The 25,417-nt window shown below is 40.3% G+C and overlaps 1 long non-coding RNA gene across 3 annotated transcripts in view; it reads left to right on the top strand.

The window, feature by feature from the left end:
* The window catches only part of LOC116540676, a 56,353-nt gene extending 33,836 nt beyond the window's left edge, over positions 1–22,517 (top strand). For 2 of the 3 annotated variants that reach the window (XR_004264558.1, XR_004264550.1), the window contains exons 4-5: positions 7,060–7,123; positions 16,731–17,883. This is a non-coding gene — a long non-coding RNA (uncharacterized LOC116540676). Of the gene's footprint in view, positions 1–7,059; positions 7,124–16,730; positions 17,884–22,085 lie in introns of those variants that run through there. The other variant, XR_004264554.1, reaches the window with a different exon arrangement.
* Positions 22,518–25,417: the final 2,900 nt, after the last annotated feature.

The raw sequence follows: 25,417 nt of genomic DNA, 5'->3' as shown, positions 1-25,417 counted from the left end.
TTAACTCACTTCTCAGATTCCCCCATTAGACTTTTAGCTCTGTGCGGAAAGGACAGTCTGCCTTTTTCATTCTTGTATTCTCAGCACCATCCATCAATGCCTGGCATATAATAGGTACTGAATAAATATGTGTTGGGTGAATAAATGAATGAATGAAACAGGTCATTCTCTGTAATTACAAATAAATTAGAAGCAGCTGTTAAATATAATTCATTGATTTAATCAATCACTGTTTACTAAGGGCCTCTCATGTGCCAGGTACTGGGTTAAGAAACTGATGAAAAAGCCAAGAAATATGGAAACATGTTTGTAACACAATCTAATGAAAAAAAAAAAAACAATACAAAAAAGTATGTACACCATGATTTAAGCTTTTTAAAATATGTAGGAGGCAGTCTGGTATTGCACAGTGGTTTTTTCTATTTTTAGTTTAAGTCTCTTTCTTCAAATGAAACTTTAGAAGGCCAGTATATAAAACATAAAAAGCAGAGATTTTCTGCTTGATATAGGGGTGGAGGCCAGAGCCTGCCTACTCTTCTCTTCCTAGTGTGCTTCTCCTCTCTGTCCTCTGCACTACTGCCACCTTCTCAAGCCAGGAAGCCACTGTGGCACCTTCCCAGAGGATTATCTGAAAATCCCCAAAAGAGACTTGTGGTTAAACATTGCAGTTTAAAAACCTGTGTTTTTCTTTGATCTCTTTCAAAATGCTACTAAAATGACAGCAAAAAGGCCAAAAAAAGCCCAAGTCCACAAGACAGAAGGGATAGGTAAAAAGTCCATGTCATCTCATTTTTGGAAGTGGATGTGGACAGGGGCTGAAACTTGAGTATCAGCAGATGGGGAGCTTAAGAAGGAAGGCAGTTCATGGCACAGCACCCCAGAAAGGCCTCAGAATTGGAGGCACCAGATTCTTCTGAAACAAAAGGTAAGAGGCAGAGCTGAAAACAGGAGGCTTATGGAAAGTCTTTGGAGAAAACAGTCAGACCTCTGGATTCCTTCCTCATCTCTCAGCAGCCTGTCTCCTGTCCTAGCAGAAGCCAGGTTTACTCTCTAGAGAAACTGAACCACAAGAGGCTCTGGGGACACAGACCAGCCAAGGATGGTGGAGATGCCTCACTGAAACAGGAGAATTAAATAATTGGCTTAGGGCTGAGCATATGACCTCAACTGGATCAACTGAGGCCATCCTTGGCATTTTTAAATCCTGAAGCTGGAAGTGTGGGGAGGATAGTGTGTGTATCCTGCAGGTGTTGAGTTCCTTGTTCTAGTCCTCGAGAATCCTGGCTCTAACTGTTTCCTGTAACTCTTTAATTCTGCGAAATACCCAGCATTCGTCTATTTTACTCTGCTCGGGCTGCATTAACAAAGTATCACAGACTGGGTGGCTAAAAATGGGAATTTAATTCCTCTTGACTTTGGAGACTAGAAGTCTGAGATCCAGGTGTCATGGGGGTTGGTTTCACTCTGGGAACTCTCTTCTTGCTTGCATATAGCCCTCCTCTCTGCATCTTCACACGGCTCTCCCTATGTGTTTTTGTTCTAATCTCACTTTCTTATAGGGACACCAGTTAGATAAGATCGGGATCTATCCAAATGACCTCAATTTACCCCAGTTAGCTCTTTAAAGGCCCTATGTCCAAATATGGTTATATTTGGGGTACTGGGAGTTAGGACTTCAACACCGAATTTTGAGGAGCAAAATTCAGCCTCTAATGCCGTCTATGAATGCCAGTAAATAAATAGCTTTTGAGATAGCAAGCAATTTCAAATTTAGTTTCTGGTGCTTGCACTCAAAGAGCTCTGACTGATACCATTCACTTGCCTCTTGGATATTGCCTTGTGGACATTATAGTCGTCGTTAACTGTTGTTTAAATCTGCATTACCATTCACCTTTTCCTATGTTTCTGTTCCTTAAGATGGGAGGTAGATCGGAGTCAGATGACCAAAGTAGTAGAGTTCTGCTTGCTGGCTGCCTGATCTTGGTGAAGTTCTCTGTGCCTCAATTTCCTTATCTGTAAAATGGGGATGGTGATAATAACAGATATTCATAGAGTTGTTGTGAAGATTAAAAGTCTTAATGAATGTAAAGCACTTAGACCAGACTGGCTTATGGTGAGCGTTATGTAAGTGCGTGCTATTATTTGTTCATTCAGTAGTCCTGTAGGGAATAGCCATGTGTCATGGGCGTGGTAGAGAATAAATATTTATTCATTCTCTCTTGTTAATGTATGTGTTATAATCAGTGATTCTATAAATCATCTTCAAATTCTTATTACTCAGTATATTGTTATCTGCCAGTGTAATGATATCTAAAGCATGTATCTTAAATACTTTAAACAATTTGATACAACAAACACAAATAGAGTAGTTTTCTTCTACATTGGAAGTTGTGCCATGTAGGTTGAGAGACTGGGGTAGAAGTTGGGATTGCAGGCTTCTGGTCCTGGCTGTACCCTCACTCTGTGAGACTCGACAACTCTATACTCTCTGGGCACTGCCTTCTTTATTTACACACTCAGGCTGGACTGTGTAAGCTTTTGGCTCTTTAATGTTTTATATCTTTGAAAGGCTATCTTAGGTGAGTTGCTCAGAGTCTTTAATTAAAAAGCTACATTTCCCCCACCTTTCCTACTTCAAATATAATGGTAATTATGTTTTGTAATTCTAATATATATTAGATTATATGAATGAGAAAGAAGTTATTAACAGTTGGCAAAGATTAGTATCAGTTATAGTATCTTGTAATAAGTTGAGAATTTTATTTTTGAATGAGTAACCTCTCCTCCCCCATACAAAAAACTAGTATGCTAATAAAAGATTAAAAATGGGATTTTATTTGATTGAATTTTAGCTCCTTGGCCATTCTTAATATTTTTGGAATAGTATTTTGAGTTCTGACCTAAGTCAATTTGTTAGTTAGCTTGCAAATTGTCTGTAGAGTCTCTGGCCACAGCTGGGGAGTGGGGAGGGGGGTGCAAGAAAAGTAAAATATGTGATGTTCACTCTTGACAGGCCTCCTATTTTGTGCTGTAAACACCCACACGTGGACATAAATACTCTCCAATATGTGCAGAGTAACATCACATTTCTTCTTTCATTCAACAAAAATGTGTTGATTGCTCACTGTGTTCCCAGGGATCTGTGTGAACCAAGACGAAACTGACACTGTAGTTAGACGTATCTCTCTGAATAAAAGAGCAAGTTTAAGGTAGAGTGAGGGTTAATTCTTGGTTTATAAGCCTCATGGGTGAATTCACACCAAGCAGCAGGGGGCAGTATTCTCAGGCAGGGCAGCTCCTGAGGATCTGCAAGGAAGCAGGGTGTGCCTTGTGTGACTGGTGTATGAAGCAGATCATTTTTAAATACTCCACTACTCCATACAGCATTATTTTTGGTAGTAATAATGAAATGAATAAAAATAAAAATGGACTGAAAAGAAACATGGTGAGATTTTTATTTTATTGAACTTTGTACATGTAATAATGCCAATAAAAATGAAAACTAAAATAATAAAATACATTATATAGTATCAAAACAGGAGGAAGTAATGGACTAATACTTTTAATTACATTAATGTTTTTCAAACAAAAGAGAAAAGACATATGCCTACATATTAGGCCTCCATAAAAAGAATAACATTACAGCACAATAGTAATTACATAAGAAAAAGAACAATGAAGAAGACATCAATTTCAATTTTTAAAGATATTATTCAAAGGTGTAAAATATTGCACATGTGAAATAAACTTGCAGTTACCAAAAAAAGATTATACCTTTTGGTTTACACTGCTTTATTAAATTTTAATTATGAATAAAAACACCAAGTGCATTTTTATGAGAGAGCTAAATTGAATGAGAGAGAATGGAGGTAGCCCAAATTCTGTCACAATTGCTCTACTGTCATTGCTTATTCCAAATCCAATGTTTAAATGCAGAAGCAGATACTTCCACATGGGTTGGAGCATGAAGTGTACCCAAAGCAAGCACAAATGTGAATGATTCTGACCATCCAGAACTTCACTCTCAAACAAGAGCATGTAGATAAGTCCATTTATGTCAAGACTTCTGTGAGTTAACACCTGCATAGAAGTTATTATTAAAGGAGAAAATGTGTTTAAGAGATAAGCAGTAACATTGCTGATTTTACGTATTACAAAATTGAATAATAACCACATAAATTTTTTGCAGACCAACAAAAGATTTAACAGGGACGGGGAGAGTATTTGACATTGTGTAGAACTGCCAATGTGTGAATACAGAAAAATCAAACCAGCTTTTCGTCCATTTTATTATTGTTTTAAAATTCTCTACAGAAAATGTGTCTCCTATTACTGCTGTTGGTTCACCAATGCCATAAGCAATTGGAAAAAATGATATAGGGACTGGACTGTAAATTAAAGCCATATGGATTTAGCACTAGTGGACCCAGCTCTACTTGGGAACCTCAAGAAGCCCCAGTTGACATTCTGGATCTTGCAGCGGGATGAAGAGCCTGTTCAAAGTTGCTTTGCATAGGTTCTGAAATGGCTGCATAAACTGAATAACAGATAACCAGTCATTTTATAAAATAAGAGAGAGAGTGTTCATGTTTGTATGAGTGTGTGTGTGTGTGTGTGTGTGTGCGCGCGCACGCACGCGTGCGTGTGGGGTGAAGTCAAGAAAGGTGGTGAAAAGCACTAAGAATAAGATGAATTTGTGCCCTCTCCTGGAAACGATGGAAAATTTGGTTTTAAAAGTAACGTGGATTTAAATAGCCTCTCCAAGTTTAAAATATCTCTGAGCATTTAATGCTTAGTTTTAGTTTCCCTGTGAGTTTGCTAAGAAACATCTATTACCAGTTCAACAAGGAGGCAATTGTGATAGGGATACTCAATGATACTTTCCCCCAGGCTGAATTTATGGATGGATAGATGAGTTTTATACATATTTATGAGAAAAGAAAAGAACCAAACTTACTGACAAGCAGCCATTTAAAGCTATTATTTAGAAGTGTGCACTTACAGAGACTATACTTACAGATAGTCACAGAAGAAAAATCTCCTGTGTGTGCACCAGGAGACATGTGATGAAAACATTCTGACAGTTCGAGCTTATTGATCCTCAGTATGGTTTTTTGCTCAGTGCTACGAATGACCCTCCAAAAAGATCACCTTCTTTTGAGCGGCAGAGAGGTGGTTTTGGTCACTGTTGTGGAGAAGCTCTTAGAACTCCCTCACTGCAGAAGCCATGCTGTTGTAGTGCTCTTCCTGCTTAGCCAGCTGGGCCTATTGCCCGCTGCTCCAGGTGTCCCAGGTCTTCTATGGCACAGCCCAAGATCACACGACCTCCTGTCTCACACCACAGGCCTCTTCCCTCCTACCCTGTGCCCTCCCTGTCACCAGGTGCAAGACACAACAAGACCACTGGGGGCACACTGGCTTGATAGGGCTTCAAGACCCCAGGCTGCAGGCAGAAAGGAACTGTCCCTTGCTTATGCCTCCTCAGTGACTTACCCTGTGTTCTGAGACTCCTACGAGAGGCCAGATAACAATGCTAAAAGTTAATACCCAGTGAAACACCCCCCCAAAAAAAAATTTTTTTTGAGACATAGTCTCACTCTGTCACTCAGGTTGGAGTGCAGTGGCATGATCTTGGCTCATTGCAACCTCTGCCTCCCAGGTTCAGATTCTTGTGCCTTGACATCCCAAGTACCTGGGATTACAGGTTCCACCACTACGCCCAGATAATTTTTATATTTTTAGTAGAGATGGAGTTTCGCCATGTTGCCCAGGCTGGCCTCCAATTGCTGGCCTCAAGTGATCTGCCCACCTCCCAGAGTGCTAGGATTACAGGTGTGAGCCACAGCACCCAGCCCCAGTAAAGCAAATTTTTAACTACTGAGAGGCAGAGGATAGGTGATAACCCACAGATAAATTATTCCTTTTCTTCTCCCCCAAAGGATTCTTCCAAGAAATGTTTCCATGTGGCCTCTATGGAAACTTCCAGGAGACAGAGCAACCAATAGCGCTTTCTAGGGAAGCAAGTCCAGATCAGTAATAAGACATCTTCTCTTTGCTTCCCTGCCTTCCTGCCTCATTGGCCTGGCTCCATTCTCTTCTGCTCCCTTTGGTTTGCACCCCTCTAGTAAAGCTTTAGAATGTACATTTTGCCTCAGACTATAATTTCTAGGAAACCTAGACTCAGACAAAGAATGTTTACTGCAGTAAAATTGTCACAATGCTCATTGTTTTATCACAAAATAAATAATTAAACTATCAGTACAAAGAAAAAATAGACAAAAAAGTGCTTTCAAAACTGGAAACTGGAATTAAAGCAAACACAGACTCAGGGCAAAGAATAGATTTAACTTCTGTTCTTTCTCTGCTGCTCATTTGCAAGCTGTCATGTACACAGTGTATTTTAAATGTACAATATTGTGAAAAAATGAGCTCCTTAAGAAATGCTTAAATATGTAGATGCCAATGATTAGTGTACAAAAGAAAAAGTGATATTCAGAAGAGTAGCAGTTGTTTCAGGTATAACTTTAATATATTTTATTATGTAAAATTGGCTTGAGTTTCAGAAGGTCGGCTAAGAGTTCTGGGGTCAGGTTGCCCTGGGATGAAAAGCCCAACTCTAGCCATCATGTAGCAGTTACTAAGTCTCTTTAAACTTCATCTTTTCTTCTCTTTTAGATAAAGATGGGATAGTACATAACTCATAGGGTTATTATGGGTTTTAAATGAGATGATTTAACATCTGGCCCACAGTGCTCAATAAACATTATTATTATGACCATAATAGTTCCAGTGAGGAAAACTAATTCTTTGTGAGCAATAATTGGTGTTGAGCAAAGCTATATTAATGCCAGTTATCTTGGGAAAGATGAATTCTAGTTGGAGTGTGTGTGTGTGTATGTGAACTCATTCAACCCATTTTATAGAGCACCTACCTTGGGCCTGACACTTTTTCTAGGCACAAAGTTAGATGGAAGTCAAAGTAGAGTAGGTCCCTGTCCTCAAGGATTTTCCGTTCATGAAAAACAGCTTATTATTGTTCTTTGATTTCTTTTGCAAAAGGAGCAGTTCAGCACTTGGCAGGGAGACAAGAGATCAATACCCCAAGACAGAGTGAATACCTAAGGTTTGTATTTTTGATACACAAAATGGCCCTAGCTGGAACCTGTTGCCTAGGAAGTGTTGAGGGCACAAGCTGTAAGCAGGACCACAGTGGGGACAGGTAGTGTCAAAAGCCCTGCCGAACCAGTCCTTCACAGGGGCTGTCCAGGATTCAGCATGGGGTACTCAGCATGGCAGGTGTGTACCTGCTAACATTTCTGTCTTCCCAGTAGTGAGAATTGGCTCCTTCTGCACCTGTAAGAGCAAATTTAGTTCTGCCACTGTCTGATTGCCTGGTGCTCACACCTCACTTCCCTGTCACAGCCAGATCATCATAAGCCCAGAGAGGACGTCACTTCTCTCTAGTAATTACCAATTCTGTGAAAACTGATTACTCCAAACTGTATGTATAGACTTAGCAATGAGGAAATACTTTGCCAGATCATCTTTCAAAATTAAACCTCAACTTCAATGTGCTCACTGTGCTACAACCACACCTGTCTTTTTTCTTGTTCCTCAAGGATGTCATGTTTCTGTTACTGCATCTTAACACATGCTATTCTTTCTGCCTGGAGTGTACATCCCCAGACCATCACATGACTGGGCACATAGCTCAGACGTCAGCCTAGATGTCACCTCTTCAGAGAAGCCTTCTCTGACTACCCTATTTAATGTTGATCACTCCACCAGCAGTCCAGACACCAGCTAATAAATTCCCTCCTACTCCTCCATTCTTTCTTTAATTGTTATGCCTCATGTGAAGAGTATTAAGTCAATCACATACCTCAGTTCATGATATACCATTATTACATTTCTTTCGTGGATATTTTCCCCATTCATCCCTGGTTTCCATTTCCATTACCTCCCCTTCCACATATTCATTCACCATAAGGCATTACATATATATACTTATCTAAAAATGTAATATTGTCAAATGTAAGTTATTATTTGGTATATTATATGTTTCACAAATAGTATTGTGCAGTAGACCTTGCTCTGGTTATTATGTTTTGTATTCACCGGTGTGTTCTAAAGACCCATCAGTATCTGTTATATATGTATGTACACTTGGTTCATTGCTTCTAAAAGATCCTTGGTATTCTGTAGTGTGCATTCATTCCTGCTGCAGATACAGTCAGCTCCCAAATTCCGTAAACAACTCCTCTATAAGTATCCTCCTTTTGACAGGGGGTAGAATTGCTCAGGGTTCAGATGCTGTCATTGCTACCTGTTCCTCACCCTGGCCAGGCTGTGGCACTGCCCTGATACCATTCCATCACCTCTGTGTATAAAATATTTTGTCTCAAGGTGGTGCCAGGCCAGGCGATTAACTGACAAGGACCGTGGTTGGAGAGAGGAGACAGCCTGCAGCTCTGCCTGCACCATGTCCTACCAGTGACTTCCTCTGCTCAACCTATAGTTTGCCCACAGCAGGTCACAGCCACCCCTTCTCTCTGCCCAGGGGTTTCTTATGGTTTTTACCTAGATTTATATTGACTTGCAAATCGGTACACTCCTCTCTTGCTTCTGAGGCAACATCAGGGTTGGAATTTGTGAAGGTTCTTGTATTCTTCATAATGCTAATCACTACTTGAAATTATCATCTTTGTTTATTGATTTACTCACTTATTGTCTGTCTGCCTCACTGTAAGACTGTAAATGCCGCATGAGCAAGGACCTTATCTGTCATAGTTTTCTCTGTGTCCCCAGCTTCAGTTTAGTGCCAGTATGTTTGGTTAAGAGCGGTATGAGAAATAGCCATGTTTTCTGTAGAAACACAGTTGAAAAAACAGTTTATTGTGTTCCTTGGTTTCCTTGATTTAAGGATTGAGGATTAGAAAAAATAAGTACAGTTTTTGTTGATGTAATGAATGACATTGTGGATGATATTCTTTATTTGTGTTTCATGGGAAGAGGGATGATTGCAATAAAGATGGCTGCTTGATGAAGTAGCTACAGGCAAAATGTGTTTGATAGTTCATACCAGCAGTTCTCAAAGTGTGGTCTGGAGACCACTTGGAGTTCCCAAGACCTTTTCAGTAGGTTCATGGGACCAAAATCATGTACACACAAAAGATCCATTCAAAATGCAGAAGACACCAATGGATTTTAATGTAACAGAGTTAAAATGTTCATGAATATGGTTTCAGCTTCTGTATTACAACCAATTTTTAAGCAACTACCACTTATGAAGTTCTTGTGTAGTCTCACAAAATAATATTTTCAATTATCTGAAAAAGCTGTTAAAATATCCTTCCATTTTCCTACTTCATATCTGTATGAGTCAATTTTTTTTAATCTACTTCGACTAAACATTGCAACAAATTAAAGTAAAAGTAGAATATGTGAATCCAGCTGTCTTCTATTGGGCCAGACATTAAAGAGATTTGTAAAAACATAAAACAGTGCTACCTTCTCACTGTTTTTATTGTTTTTTTGAGACAAGGTCTCGCACTGTTGCTTAAGCTATAGTGTTTTCTCACGAGCATCTGTTAAGCGTCAACCCATTTTGAAAAAGTCATGTTAGTTGCATGGGATAGATGCCCCATCCCCCTTCTGGATGATCCCTAATTGTCCTAAACCAATCAAAGTAATCCCAACCTCTGGGCTGAACTGATGGGTTCTGACAATTCATGAAACTCTTACGGTCACAGGGGCTGGACATGTGAACTCAGCAGGAAGCCGAGGACTTTTACAGGACTTCTAGGACACACATGGTCTCTCTCTTTCTGAATGACTGTGGTATGGGATGTGAAGCCTGGACCTGCTTTTCAACACCTCCTAAGTTTGGGGATATCTCACCACATGCATGCCACTGAGGGACAGATGCCTTCCAATGTAGAAACAGCCAGGACCATATGTCAGTTCCAGGCAGCTTCACAGCTAAGGCACAGGCATTCCTTCTCCATTTGGCCATCAGACCAACCTGTGAGGTACTGCGAATCCCAAGCTAGAGAAATGAAGTCACCAGGGCAGTGGAGAATTCGTTGGTAGGGGCACCTGTAGTGGCAGTAGTAGCACCTATGGCAACAGTTTCAGGAGTAGCAGTTGTTATCCTGCTTCTGAAGACAGAATGTAGGACCACCAGCAGCACTGTGTTTACCAAAATTAGGTGCTAGGACCTGATTTTGGAAGTGGGTCTTCCCATCTAGCCTTTGAGCTACCTAATATGCTTTCAAATTGAAAGCATATTAGGTAAATCAGTCAGAATCAACTTTTAGTGAGTAAACTGAGAACCCTCAGTAGAACTATTAGCCACAATGTCCCGTTGTATTGTCTAAGTCCATCTGAGATGAACTTTCTGTAACTTGGAGACAGAAGCTCCCTAACTCAGGGGTCCTCAACCCCCAGGCCACACAGCATGAGGTGAACAGTGGGCTGGCAGGCAGGGGAGGCTTCATCTGTATTTACAGTCACTCCCTATGGCTCACGTCACCACCTGAGCTCTGCTTCCTCCAGATGAGCAGTGGCATTAGATTATCATAGGAGTACAAACCCTATTGTGAACTGCATGTGTGAGGGATCCAGGTTGTGCACTCCTTGTGAGAATCTAATGCCTGATGATCAGTCACTCTCTCCCATCACCCACAGATGGGAACGTCTAGTTGCAGGAAAACAAGCTCAGGGGTTCCACTTATTCTACATTATGGTGAGTTGTATACTTATTTTATTATATATTACAATGTAATAATAATAGGAATAAAGTGCACAATAAATGTGATGTGCTTGATCATCCCCAAACCATCCCCCACTCCATCCTGTTCATAGAAAAATTGTCTTCTATGAAACCAGTCCCTGGTGCCAAAAATGTTAGGACAACTGCCCTAACTGATGTAAGAGTATGGGCAATAAGTGTTTTCAGTGCACTGAGTAATAACAGATTGTTGGGGCAGGGTGTGTGCACAGTTGAACCTAGCCCAGTGCATCCACTGGCAAGGAGGTGGTAGCAGGAAGTAGGCATGTGGTGACTCCGGTAACAGAGAGGATTGCAGGGCTGAACTGAGCCTAGCAGCCTGGCTTCTCCAGGAGCTGAGGGTAAGCATCATGCGTGCTTCGTCTCCCTCTTTGTTTTGGATAAGGCAGGTAGGAAGAATGATAGATTGCCTTCCCCTTTCTAACTGTTGTGTGCGCCCCACACCCTACCCAATCCTACTTCAATATTGTCAGCTAAAACTTCACAAACACACCCTTGTGCGAGTCCAGCTGTCTGTGGTCAAGACTGTCAAGGAACAGATCTAATTCTGAGATGCCCAGGAAGGTATGCTCCCAATTGGCACTTATCCAGACTAGCTCACTTGCTGAATGGCCCCAGGGAATAGGGACAGCCATTCAGGGTTGAGGCTTTGTTCATAGGGTTATCAAGACATGTGGATATGAGGCAAAATCACCACACAAGGTAAGAGTACATTTAGAAATTATCGGCTGGTCTCGGTGGTTGATGCCTGTAATCCCAGCACTTTGGGAGGCTGAGGCGGGTGGATCACGAGGTCAGGAGTTTGGGACCAGCCTGGCCAATATGGCAAAACCCTGTCTGTACTAACAATACAAAAAATGGTCGGGCATCGAGACGCACGCCTGTAGTCCCAGCTACTCTGGAGGCTGAGGTCGAAGAATCGCTTGAACCCAGGAGGCGGAGGCTGCAGTGAACCAAGATTGTGCCACTGCACTTCAGCCTGGGTGACAGAGTGAGACTCTGTCTCAAAAAAAGAAAAAAAAAAAAAAAAAAAAACAAGAAATTATCTTGAATAAATAGTAAATAATACTGGCTTTGTCACTATGCCTATTTCTGTGTTTCTACTTGCTCTCAGATTTTAGCTTGGTTATTTCTTATCATCTTGTTAGCTCTTTGATGCCTTTAGTTTTGTTTTCGTTATTGTCATTGTTGTTCTCTTTTTCCTTTTTCTTTTTATTTTTTTGAGACAGAGTCTCCCTCTGTCACCCAGGCTGGAGTGCAGTGGTGTGATCTCAGCTCACTGCAACCTCTGCCTCCCGGGTTCAAGCGATTCTTCTGCCTCAGCCTCTCCAGCAGCTGGGATTACAGGTGCCTGTCAACATGCTAGGTTAATTTTTGTATTTTTCATAGAAATAGGGTTTCATCATGTTGACCAGGCTGGTCTCAAACTCCTGACCACAGGTGATCCACCTGCCTCGGCCTCCCAAAGTGCTGGGATTACAGGAGTGAGCCACAGTGCCTGGCCATTGCTTTTTTCTGATTTAGCCACATTTTTTGTTATTTTTGGTGGTAGAATGGTCAAAATATCTTGGTCGTCATACTGTCAGAAATGGAAAGCTATTGATTTTTAAATTTCATCATTCTTATTTTTCATTCTTATTTCATTCTTCATTTAATTGGTTTTTTTTTACTTTTTTCTTTTTCTTTTTTCTTTTTTTTTTTTTTTTTTTTGAGACAGAGTTTCACTCTTGTTGCCCGGACTGGGGTGCAATGGCACAATCTCTGCTCACCGCAACCTTCCCCTCCCAGGTTCAAGCAATTCTCCTGCCACAGCCTCCTGGTAACTGGAATTATAGGCATGTGCCACAACACCCGGCTAATTTTGTATTTAGTGGAGATAGGGTGGTCAGGCTGGTCTCGAACTCCCGACCTCAGGTGATCCACCCACCTCTGCCTCCCAAATTGCTGGGTCTACAGGCGTGAGCCACCATGCCCACTGCCACCTATATTTTTAAGGTTGCTTGATATTTCTCTAAAATTGTTAAACATAGTATTTTGTGTATGATGTGTCCAATATCGGAAACACCCATCCTGCCACCACAAGAAAAGTTTTCGCATGAATGAACCAATGTAGAGAAAAACAGAGCTAAGGCAAAGCAAGGCTAACTGCTGATTGAGGTCCTTAGATCCAGCTATTTTTGAAGACTTCTCAGTTTCACAAATCAATGATACTTAAATACTCTTTTTACTTAAACTATTTTCTGTTTCCATTACTACAACCAAAAGAATCCTGATTAATGCACAATGTGAATGATTTTATTCTGATTTTATGAAAACAACTTTTACAATTATACATTGTGCTTGGATAAATGCATGTGTAAACATTTGTTTGCGGTGGAGGATGTACACTGAAATGTTAACATTAGGTTTCTGTGGTGGATGAGTTTTAAGAAATGGAGACATAAATATCTTTTTCTTTGTACACCTATGCAATGTTTGACATGCAAGTGTTTGTATCTTTTGTAATTGTTTAAATTCTACAAAAATTTTCAATGAGTATTGCATATATTTTGTGTTTTTCCAAATGTAAGATTTTATAAAGAGGAGAATGATGTAAGTGACCTGGGGGCAGTGGTGGTGGGGAGCTTATATTTGAAATTAGAAAAAAGTTTTGAACAAAATAATCATAATTATTAGCTGATGAAAAACCAGAAAAAATTTTCTGAATAAATTCTTGATTTCAGAAATTAACTATAATTTATATTGCTCTTAATATCTTACCCTTGGATATAAATGATTAATGCCCTTTAAAATGTCCTTTTTTCTAGCTAACCTGATGTACATATGGCATTAATCCAATATACTTAGGAATAAGATACAGGGTTTTTCCTGAATGATTAAAATAAATCCCCATTCATGTTAAGAAAACAAAGTATTGGCCAGGCTCGGTGGCTCACATCTGTAATCCCAGCACTTTGGGAGGCCAAGGTGGGCAGATCACCTGAGGTCGGGAGTTCAAGACCAGCCTGGCCAACATGGTGAAACCCCATCTCTACTAAAAATACAAAATTAGCTGGGCATAGTGGTGGGCACCTGTAATTCCAGCTACTCAGGAGGCTGAGGCAGAAGAATCACTTGAACCCAGGAGGCGGAGGTTGCAGTGAACCGAGATCACGCCATTGCACTCCAGCTTAGGCAAAAAGAGTGAAACTCCATCTCAAAAAAAAAAAAAAAAAAAAAAGAAAAGAAAAAAAAGTATTACATTATTTCATGTTGATCTGGAAATTTCTCTTTATCAAATTCTAATTCTGAGTAAAACAAGAAAAGTTCTTATCATAATCTGTTTTAAATGATTACTTATTACAACGTTGGACACTTTTTTCCCCAGAGACAACTTTTATTTCTTGATTATGAATGTAACCAATGTGTCTCAACTGCCTAAATGATGAAAATCTTGATCTCATAATTTTATGAAAACACAATTTAGATACATAGGTATACAATATTTACATTAGCACTATTTAGTAAGATGGGCTTTTTCCCCTGCTGGAGGCTGGGGAATGAGATCAAGGGGCACACTGGTGACAGAGTACAGGGGAAAACAAACACTGCCAACTCTTGCCTTGGAGTGGCATTTCACAGTCTGAACCTTCACAGTATATTCCAAACCCATAAAAGGTCATTTGTCTCCTCTCACAAGTCTTTAATTCACTTGAGAGATGGGTTTATACAAAGATAAGGCCCCTGTGAATTGGTAGCCTGGCTTTGGAAAAAAGACACAGTAACTAAGGTGTTAGATAAACAGATGATAACCGTTTATTTAGAAGTCTCATAACAATGATTATTGTGTTGATCATTTCTTCATAGCACATAATAGCTGCCTTGAAGTTCCTTTTAACAGAAAAAGGATCAGTTTCAACATAATTAAAAGTTGGAAATTATTTCCTTAAAGTTGGGTATATCAGATTGTTAGATTGTTTTTGCAAATCCATGTTTATAGGTAGAAATGGTCATGTCTTTCTGTAATTTATAGAAAAAGGGTATTTTGGCAGAATAGCATTTTTAATGTACCATGTATTAAATATTATCCATTAAAATTTTCAAAATGAAAATTTTGACAAAGGATAGTGAGTGAAAGAAGTAAACAACATGCTCTAAAAAGGCACAGTAGTATGTAAATAATTTTTATCTTGTAACATCCATCCCATAAGAGAGCATAATTGATTTTATTGATTTATAGTACAGTCAACGTTCTTGTAATGTAAAATTTAGCAGGTAGCTTAGACATTAAATTTTAAACTCAGAATCATCATCAATCTTTTATTTAGATCTGATAAGCTCCTGAGGTTGCTCCAACAGTGGAATCTTAATATGGTTCTCCCACATAGAATGATTCACCTTCAGAATATTATGTCCTCTTTTCCAACTATGTAAACTAATGTATTACTTATTGTAATGGAAATAACATACAACTACATTTTTTTCCACTTTGCATTGCAATAAGGATTATGTTGCTTTGACTAACAGCTTATACTTTTTTTCTCTGCTGTATTAACTCCAGCCAAGTCCTTAATTTTCATGAATAGAACTGAAAATGCTGTTCTTTTAATCCTCTGAGTTGAATTCTGGGTCATGCAAAGATTAAGTGAAGTGACTCCAAACCTAAAATCCTATAATTACAGAATGTCTGTTTAGATTGGTGCTTGGTCTTCTTTTTCCCTCTTCTAGATTGGGAAGAGAGCTTTCTGAACTGCACATTAGGAAGGCCTTGGCTTGTTTGTCTGTGGTAAAGCAAACAGCTTCGAAGAGGTCATCTATTTAGCTACCATTTGTTTTGTTTAATCTGAGATTAGGCCTAGGTTTACAAAAGAAATCCACTAAATTTAGAGTAAACAGAATTCTTTAAGACAGCATTGCTTGATGGTACTTTCTTCTTATAGCCTCTTCTGAGTGGTTTGTGATTAAGGGATAAAAAAGTGACTATTTTAAGCTCTGAAAAATGTGAGGACATAGTTTTGGAGGAAATAAGGGGTAAATTGATCAAATAACTTACTAGGAAACTTCTAAATGGCAGCCTATGTTGTTTAAATGATTTTTAAAGAAACTTGTAATAATTCTAAAGATCTACTGGCTGTTTTTAACCACTGACTGTCACCTACAGGAAGACCATGTGACTCGTTACTATAATGGCCTGCGTTAAAAATAAAAATAAAAAAACAGAAAAGAGAAGACTTACAACTATAATCTCATTTCTAATTGGACTATGGTGAAAAAGAAACTAGTCATAGCTGAAACTAGGGGCCAGGAGGGCTGCTTGCCTGTCCTGGGCAACCTGTAGTTGGCAAAACTCTAAATCTACATGTAGAGACCATTTTTTACGGCGAGTTTGGGGTAAATTGCATAAAGTCTCAAAGGGATCTAATGCAGGACATTTCCTAGATTCCGAATTTGACACTTTAAGGAAGACTGCGATAGGTAATGTGACCTTCCACCTTAGAGATAGTATTATTCATTAATGAAGGGTATTCATTTAGTTTCGTTTTTATAACTCCAATAAACTTAAGAAATGTCTTGGTGGTCCTCGAAAGTGGAAAAACATATTTATGATGCCATATTTTTCTACCCGTTGCTTTATCTGCTTGGAGGGCCTGCCTGGAGCAGGCTGGTAAGTTGAAAGGAGTAAGGACTTGGCACCAGGCAGCCAGGCGTTCATATTTCAGCATCCACATTCATGAATTCAGTAGTTCATTAGTTCAGTCACTGGCTGGATGAGTGGGAGCATGAAACTTATGCTCTCTGTTTCCCCAGATGTGAAGTGGAATCAATAATAATTATATTGAGGGGATGTGAAGATAACGCAGTAACATATGCAGAGTGCCTAGTTCATAGCAGATGCTTCAAAATGATGCTTTTCTTCCTCTTTCCCTTATGTCTGCTTGGTAAATCATCCATCTTTCAGATGGACTCAACGACTCTCTTACTGTCCAGCTCTCAAGTCCCTTCTCTTTTGAAAATGGAAAAGTTGAATTACAGTTAAGATATTATACCCAGGTGTTCTTTGGAACACAAGGACTTCTCCAAAAGACACAGAACAAATTGCCTCCAAACAGACAAGATTCCAGCAGAAGCTAGAGTAGCAGACTACTTGGATCTTCGAAGTACCTGGTCCTGAGTCACTTAAGGAAGATCTTTTCTTCTCTTTTGTACAATACTATCACGAGGGCTGCAAAGTGAACTAAGAGCTTCCGCCTTGGTCGTTGACCTCCCAACCCTAATAATATCTTCACTGGCTAAACTTCCCAGTTGATTTGTCTTTTGGATATAATTTCCCTTCTACTGTTTGCCTGATTGAGCAATCTGCTACAGAACATGACCAGTTAGCACTCCCACCAACCCCAGTGCTACACTGACTGTCTTTCGATGGACTTTCCTCCTTGCTGCCTCTCTGAGGTCCCAGACCTTCAGAGTGACCCTCATAGCTCTGCCCAAGTTTCTGTCATACTTTTATCAAGAGAGACAGCTAAATCAATAGTTTTAATGTGCTTTGCTACCAGAATTCGATCATCTGTCACAGTTCCTGCCCGTTATACCCAATCATTATTGTTAAAATGTTTCTAGCTTTGTTTGCAGAATTGTTCTAACTGGTTGACTGATCCATTGCTGAGAACTACACTTTGATGTATAACTTTAGCAACATTTGACTATACTTTTACTATACTATTACTTACTATACAACTCAGAGCAATACTATTTTATGCTTGTGGTTAATCTAATTGCATAAATCTTTTGCAACTATTCTCTATTCTTTTTCTCGTAATTTCTACCTGGGAAGATTTTTACTGATAATCATCCTATCCTGAGTCACCCCACAAACCAATCTGTCTCACCAATCATTGCTTCTAACATACAGACTAAGCATAATTTCCTCTAAATGAATAAGATGCTATGACTCTATAAAGTCTTTGATATTCATGTATAAATTTAATCACTTGTAGATTTTTCATAAAAATCAATCTTTCCCTTCTACAATTGGGAGTATTTATAAGTTGTTTATCTTAACCAATTCCTCTATCATGCTTCTCACATTAAATAAAGCAACCCCTTTGAATCAATTTTCTGTCATGTCTATGATGTTATTATTTTGTGGTATGGGTCAGGGGTCTACAAACTTTCTGTTAGACCTAGATAGTAAATATTTTAAGCTTTTCAGGCCATACAATCTCTGTTGCAACTACTCAGTTCTGCCATTGTAGCACTAAAGCAGCCATAGACAATACATAAATGAGTGAGCATGGCTGTGAGCCAATATAACTTCATTTATGAATGCTGAAATTTGAATGTCATGTAATTTTCATGTGTCATAAAGTATTACTCTTGTTTATTTAAAAGCCATTTAAAAAATGTAAAAACTATTCTTAAGCTTGTGGGCTGTACAAAAGTAGGCAGAGGGACAGATTTGCCTGGCAGCCATAGTTTTCTGACTACAGTATAGTTTATGGCCAGGAGCAGATTCAGGTTTTGTGGGGACTGAGCTCTTTGCAATTGTGGGGCCCTCTTTAAGAAATAGAATACAAAATTACAAATATAAAATTAGATACAGTGCTTTGGAAGAGACCCATGCAAATGAGAGGCCCTGAAAATTGAGCCTTTTTGGCATCCTGGTCAACCTACTTCTATTAACACTTGGACACTTTTGCCGCAAGGGTTCCCTGACCTGTCTGATCACTGGAGTCACCAAGAGAGCTTTTCAAACTATAGGTTCCAAAGCCCCAACAGGCTGCCTGAATTAGAATCTCTGAGGATACAGCCTGGCAATCAGCTGTCTTATAAAACTCCCTAGGTAATTGTATTGTGCACTCAGGCTTGGCAACCACTATTTTAGTAACCATTTTATAACATCAAACAAATTCACTTGAACTGGTATCACAAACACACTTGTTGGCCTTAATTGTGTTACTTACCCAGAAATAGGTTTTAACTATTGTTATTAACCCATAGCCCAAATGTTTACTTATCAAGAATAGGCTATGGTTCAATGACCTTAACAGAGAATATATAGATACTTTATGCTAGAGCATTTATCCTCTTTCTTTTTAGTGAGAGTCAACTCATATGTAATAAGGTGGCTCTTCACCATTTGGACTCAGTTTGATAATATTTTATGTGTCAAATTTTATTTTTAAAACTATTGGTAATTTTAAAAAATCTTAACTCCTCTTTGAGTTGGTATACAATTCAGACAATCTATAAAGTAAATAAATGGCTGTTGAAGAACATCTGACACTTATGTTATCACAGTCAGGACAGTCAAGTTTATAAACCTAGATATAAAGGTAGCAGTTGAGCAGTTGAGTCACTTGTTATTGCCCAATTAATCATCAAATGTATAGAAGACTCTTTTCATATCCCTGTGAGTATTATGAAACCTTTGCAGTGTGCAAATTTAATATTATTCCCACGATACTGAGATATCTTCCTGGTCAAAATGGAGTAGTTCTGTCTGTTAGAGTAGGTAGAATCTATTTTTGGCAAGATGTGAAACAATGTTACTTTTAGTAAACAAATGCCTTGTGCTTGCCAGCAATAAATCTCTAGTGTCAACTGAAAATTTCATTTTAAGGGTTGAGAAAAACCTGTCCCAACTTTTTCAAATTACCTTTATTAATAAGGACTTGAGAATTTCATATCCCAGAAAACGTGTAAATATCAATACTTCTAATTTTGTTCACTATTGAAAAGCAAAGCTACTTACTTTCCTGACTCAGAAGCACAAACAGGAAAGTAAAGCATACTTCCTGATGCATTGATTTTAGCTGTTACTGGGGCAGTATTGGCATAAATGGAAAATGAAGCTGCTTTTTCTCTTGTTCGGAGGTTTCATTTTTAGAAGCTAGGACAATATTATATCAAACTTGTTTCCTCCAACAAGGACTCCCACATCTAGCATTTATTCATTTGTTCATTCATTAATTCATGCAAATACTAAATGATTGCCCATAATGTGCCACGTACTGTCCTGGGTGTTGAGGACCTAACTCTGCAGCCTGAGAACTTAGGTTCTAATGAGGAGAGAGAAACAATAAGCAAGGGAATTTCACGTGATAGTATATGGTGTGTAGAAAGTAAAGCAGGCTGAAGCCAGGTGAATGTATGTGTATGTGGGCATGGAAGGGGCAGGGGCAACTGCAGCTACTTTTTTCTTCTGTTTTTTAGAGGTTGGGGGGTATCTCATTATATCCCCAGACTGGTTTCAAATTCAATTCTTGGGCTCAAGGGATCCTCTAGTAGCTGGGACTACAGGCAGTGGCCTACTTTAGATAAATGGTCAAAGGTGGTGGTGACATTTGATTTGAGATCCAAATGATGGAAAGGAGCCAGGCATTCATATGAAATGGGAGAGTTCTCTGATCCCTCTTGCAGGATGTGCAGCAGGGGTATGGCTCACGTGTTTGGTCTCTGCCACTCTCAAACCCCTGATGGGAGTGGGAGCATGCAGACGGGCAGGTACAGGAGCCAGGGCAAGTGCTTTGGGCTCCAGCCCTGTGGTAGTGTCTAGGGGTGAGTGCCTGTGCTCCCAGTGTTACAATGGTCTTTTAGCCTTACTGTCCACAGACAGCTTAAGTGTTAATCAGCTCAATGGACCATCTGATTTTTTGCAAGGGCAGAGGGCCAGGGTGACAACTTTCTATATCCTGAGCTCTTGCCCAGCATCCAGGAAGAATGCAGTCACACATGGGCTTGAAGGATGAATGTGGGGTTTTGTTGAGTGGTGGAGGTGGCTCTCAGTGGGATGGATGGGGATCTGGAAAGGGGATGGAGTGGGAAGATGATCTTCCCCTGGAGTTTGGCCATCCAGCAGCCAAACTCCTCTCTGACCTCCCAGCTGAACTCTCGGCATTCAGATGTTCCTCCTCTTTTTCTCTGCCATGCCATTTGTCTGCTTGTCTCCTTGTCTCCTTGTTGGCTTGTCTGCTTCTGGAGCCTGGGGTTTGGGGTTTATATGGATACAGGATTGAAGGGCGTGGTGGACCTAAAGGTAACTTTTGGGGCACGAAAACAGAAATGACTGTTCCTACTTAGGGCCGAGAGTCTCCAGGCTTGGGGATGGGGCCTTTGCTGGGGAACTACCCTCTTCTATACAGTATTTCCCTGTCTCCTGTCCATATCATATAGATCTTAGGGAACAGCTATCTAGAGCTGTGCTGTCTAGCACAGGGGAGACTGAAGCTCTTGAAATGTGGCTAATGTCAAATGTTGAAGTGATATTTCTGATATAGTTGCTGAGAGAAAACATATTACTAAAATTAATTCATCCAATTGTTTTTACTCCTTAATGTGGCTTTGGAAAATTAAATAAATATATAGATGGTTTACATTATATTTCTATTGTACATAACTGATCTAGACAGGTAATCTTAATCTGGTTCCTGCACACAGGTCCCTAGGATCCTCATGGATTGGGTGTGTTATGAGTTTGAGCTAGGCTGGGCACAGTGGTTCTTGCCTGTAATCCCAGCACTTTGGGAGGCCAAGGTGGGAGGATTGCTTGAGACCAGGAGTTCAAGACCAGCCTGGGCAACAAAGTGAGATCCCCGTCTCTACAAAAATTAAAGAGTTTGAGCTAATAAAAACACTAGCTACAATGTACTGAACAGTTACGGTGTGCCAGGTGAGTGCAAAATCGCTTTACATCCATTCATTGTATTCTCATGCTGTTACTGGAAAGGGGTCCCACTCCAGACCCCTAGAGGGGGTTCTTGGATCTCATACAGGAAAGAATTCAGGTCAAGTCCATACAGTAAAGTGAAAGCAAGTTTATTAAGAAAGTAGAGGAATAAAGGAGTGGCTGCTCCCTAGGCAGAGCAGCCCTAAGGGCTGCTGGTTGCCCATTTTTATGGTTATTTCTTGATGATAGCTAAACAAGGGGTGGATTATTCATGATTCCCCTTTTTAGACCATATAGGGTAACTTCCTGACATTGCCATGGCATTTGTAAACTATCATGGCACTGATTGGAGTGTAGCAGGGAGGATGACCGGAGGTCACTCTCATTGCCAGGTTGGTTTTGGTGTTTTAGCTGGCTTCTTTACTGCAGCCTGTTTTATCAGCAAGGTGTTTATGACCTCTTGTGCTGACCTCCTATCACATCCTGTGACTCTGAATGTCTAACCTCCTGGGAATGCAGCTGTAGGTCTCAGCCTTATTTCCCCCAGCCTCGTTTATTCAAGATGGAGTTGCTCTGGTTCAAACGTCTCTGACAATACCACTGTGAAGTAAGTTCAAACGCCTCTGACAATACCGCCCTATTTTACAGATGAGGAAATGGAGGCTGAGGGGCCGAGTAGTTTGCCTAAGGTGACAGGACGCTGAAATAATGGCGCGAGAAGTCAAAACCAGTCCAGATCTTCCCATGCAAGACACAAGAAGCCACCGGAGGAAGGGGGAGGCGGGAGCTTAGAGCACCTTGGCGTGCCCAGCGCGGCCTGTGCCGCGCTCTCCTCTGCGCCGCTGGAGGCCCTGAGTTCGTGTCCCCTCGGCCCCTGCCAGGCTGCCCCGCCCAGGCCGCAGCGCCCTGCCAGGCCGACCTCCCCGCGCTCTTTCCGAAACCCAAGCCGACCCCCAGGACTACCCCGTCGCCCGGGCCCAGCTGTATCGGATCCAACCTGCCCGCGACCGAGGAGCTCAGGGCCTACCCCAGGTGATGCTGCCTAGCCCCACCGGCGCCCCGGCCCCTGCCACGCCTCCCGCGCCTGGAAAGCACCACATCCCGCAGGCTGCATATCTGAGTCTCTCTCTGTCTCTCTCTGTGTGTGTGTGTGTGTGTGTGTGTGTGTCCCCACTGGAGTGTCAGAATCCCCCATCCCCACCTTGGAGGTCCCGCTTTTTCCTCCCTGCGGGGTTGCCTGCCTGGGCAGTCATCCAACTCTGTGTCCACCGCGGAGACAGTGGGGACAATGTGCCAAGACCCACCAACCAGGCTGGACCCTAAGATGCCCTGAACACGTGGGCAGCTATTCCAGATGCACCCTCCCATTTTTCAGGATGGCACTTGTTTCTGTTAGAGATTTCTTGCAGGAGGTTGTGAACAGTCATCAGCGCTTTTAGGGGGAGCAAAGTGACACTGCCACTTGGCAGATGTCTGTCAAAACCACTTGCGGGACTGGACAGTGAGGACCAGGAGAAAAGGTTTATTTTTTATAAAAGGTAGTCTGGTATTCATATGACAAGCCTCATTTTGTTATGCCCACTCAAGAACAAAGGGAGAACCTCATCTTCATCGTGCTTGAGTCTGACTCAGTGTAGCTGTGACTCATCGTTTTTAGGACAGTTTCCCTGCTACAATAGCGCAAATGATGGCCCGGGGACTAAAACGACTTTGTCAAACAGTTGGTTGGAGAGAAGGTGGTAGAGTCGCCACCCGATGCCAAGAAACCCTCCTCCCCCCGTTTTTCCTATAGCTGTTCTCTTGAAGTTCATTGTAGCCAGGTTTCATGGTGAGGCACCATAATTTATACCACTTACCCTGGATCCCCTTACGTGTTTATGTGACAAATTGGCACCCATATATTAACAAGCTTTAAATTTGGCAAGACATAGGTAACACCAGAATTGAAAGTGAGGGGCTTCTGGCAGGATTTCACATCTGCTAGCTTTTATATTTGACGCTTTCTTCAGGAGCTTGGCAAAAAGCAAACACCAAATCAAAAGGTAAAAAAATCAAATCAAAACAACAACAAAAAAATCAAACCAAAATAAAGATAACAACAGGAGAGAACTGGGACACGATCTTCTTATAGTTGGCTTATTACATATGTGTATCTGTAGAATTATTTATTTCCTTAAACCCATTTTCTTTTGTACTTTATGACATTTCTGTGTAACTGAAATAAGAATCTGAGAGACCTCTAAACTGATATTTATAGATCCTACCCTCAAAACAGATTGATAGTGGGGTAGGGATGAACTAATGTAGTCAACCACTGAATTAATATGAGCTGGAGTAAAAACCAGGCCATTAGCTTCACTCAGGTCATCTTGAGGTAGTAAAGTAGCTCCCTTTCACTTCTCCCCACCTTTCAGTTTTCCACATATATTTTACAATTGTAAAGGATCAAGATAGGAAGAATGGAAATTATGGGAGCAGGCAGGATGTGAAAACTGTCTTATTAATCCTATGGCTTAAAATGTATTTATAAATTGCAAAGTTAATCAAATTCCTTAAATACTTTTCTTTTAGGAATCTTTTCAGCTCTTAAGAAAAAAGTTTTTGGGGGTCAGAAACTGATAGTGGACTTCTGAAAAAGAGAAGAGAGAAAGAAATTATAAGTAATTCAAAAGTCTTGTCTCTATGTGGAATTTCCTTTTCTTTGAAGCTGCAGTGTTTGACTGGGTGTTTATTTGCTAATATTCCTCTGTTTCTCTCTCCCTTTTTTCTTTTTTTATTCCCATTAAGTGGAGGTTACACCTTTTGTAATTGCCCCATAGTTCTTGTATAGTCTCTTCTGATTTTTTTCTAGTCTTTTTTTCTTTGTTTTTCAGTTTTAGAAGTTTCTGGTGACATAGCTGGCTTTTTTACTGCAACCTGTTTTATCAGCAAGGTCTTTATGACCTGTATCTTGTGCTGTACAGGGAAAAAAAGAACTTGGTACTGGTTTCTGCAGAAATTTCTGTTTGTGGGTTCTGGCTCTGTTAAGTTGTGATTCTCTGTATCTATCTGTTTGTCTCTCCAGTTTTGGGGGCAGCAGTTTGCCCTGTGACTCTGTCTCTGATGAACCCAGGAAGAGTTATTGATTTTTCATTTCAGCTTTTTACTTGGTAGGATGGAGTGACAACTTCCAAGCTCTTTACATCCCATACTGGAAATTCTAAGTTCTCAGTCAGTATTCTTTCGTTACAGGAAATGGGAACCTTCTGATAAACTTAAGGTGGGAAAAAAGAACAAAAAATAAAGAAATAATTTCTTGAAAGTCTATGGGGTAGCCCAGAGAATTACATGAAGACCTGTTCAGGCAAGTCATAGAAAATAAAGAATTGAGAGAAACTCAGAGTTTGCAGGCCTACCTTGGATTGCAGTCCCACCAAGCTTCAGTAGGTGAGGTTATTCCTCAAAGGAAATTCAGGGCACTGTTAGCAGCAGCAGAAGGTTGCATTACGGGGATAAACACCTTTGTCCAGGGAAAGAGGAAACCAAGCAGCTGCTGCGATCCTGACTCACTCTGGCTATTCCCCACTGGGATGGAGGACCACAATTAATTTTTTAGATCAAAGACTTACAGGATTCTCACCCAATGTTAGAATTCTGAATATTCTTTATATTTAATGAATTTTTGAATATTGGGGGTTAAATTTTTATATGAACATTATATAAATCACATTGATACATAAGAATACCACTTATTGTTCATAGGATTTATTTTATTTATTTTTATTTTTTAATTTTTTGTAAAGACAGGGTCTTCTTATGTTGCCCAGGCTGGTGTCAAAGTCCTAGCCTCAAGTGTCCCTCCTGCCTTGACCTCCCAAAGTGCTGGGATTACAGGCATGAGCTACCGAACCCACCCTAGATTTATTTTAGATTTTTTCACTTGACATATATTCTAAGTATCCGTAGTTATCTCCCTTTACTCATTTTAAGTAAACACTATG

The sequence above is a fragment of the Sapajus apella genome, unplaced genomic scaffold, assembly GCF_009761245.1.
Source record: "Sapajus apella isolate SASKATOON/1434 unplaced genomic scaffold, GSC_monkey_1.0 scaffold4, whole genome shotgun sequence".
Lineage (NCBI taxonomy): Eukaryota > Metazoa > Chordata > Mammalia > Primates > Cebidae > Sapajus > Sapajus apella.
Note: the sequence above shows the minus strand (reverse complement) of the source record. Positions and strands in the feature narration are given on the sequence as shown.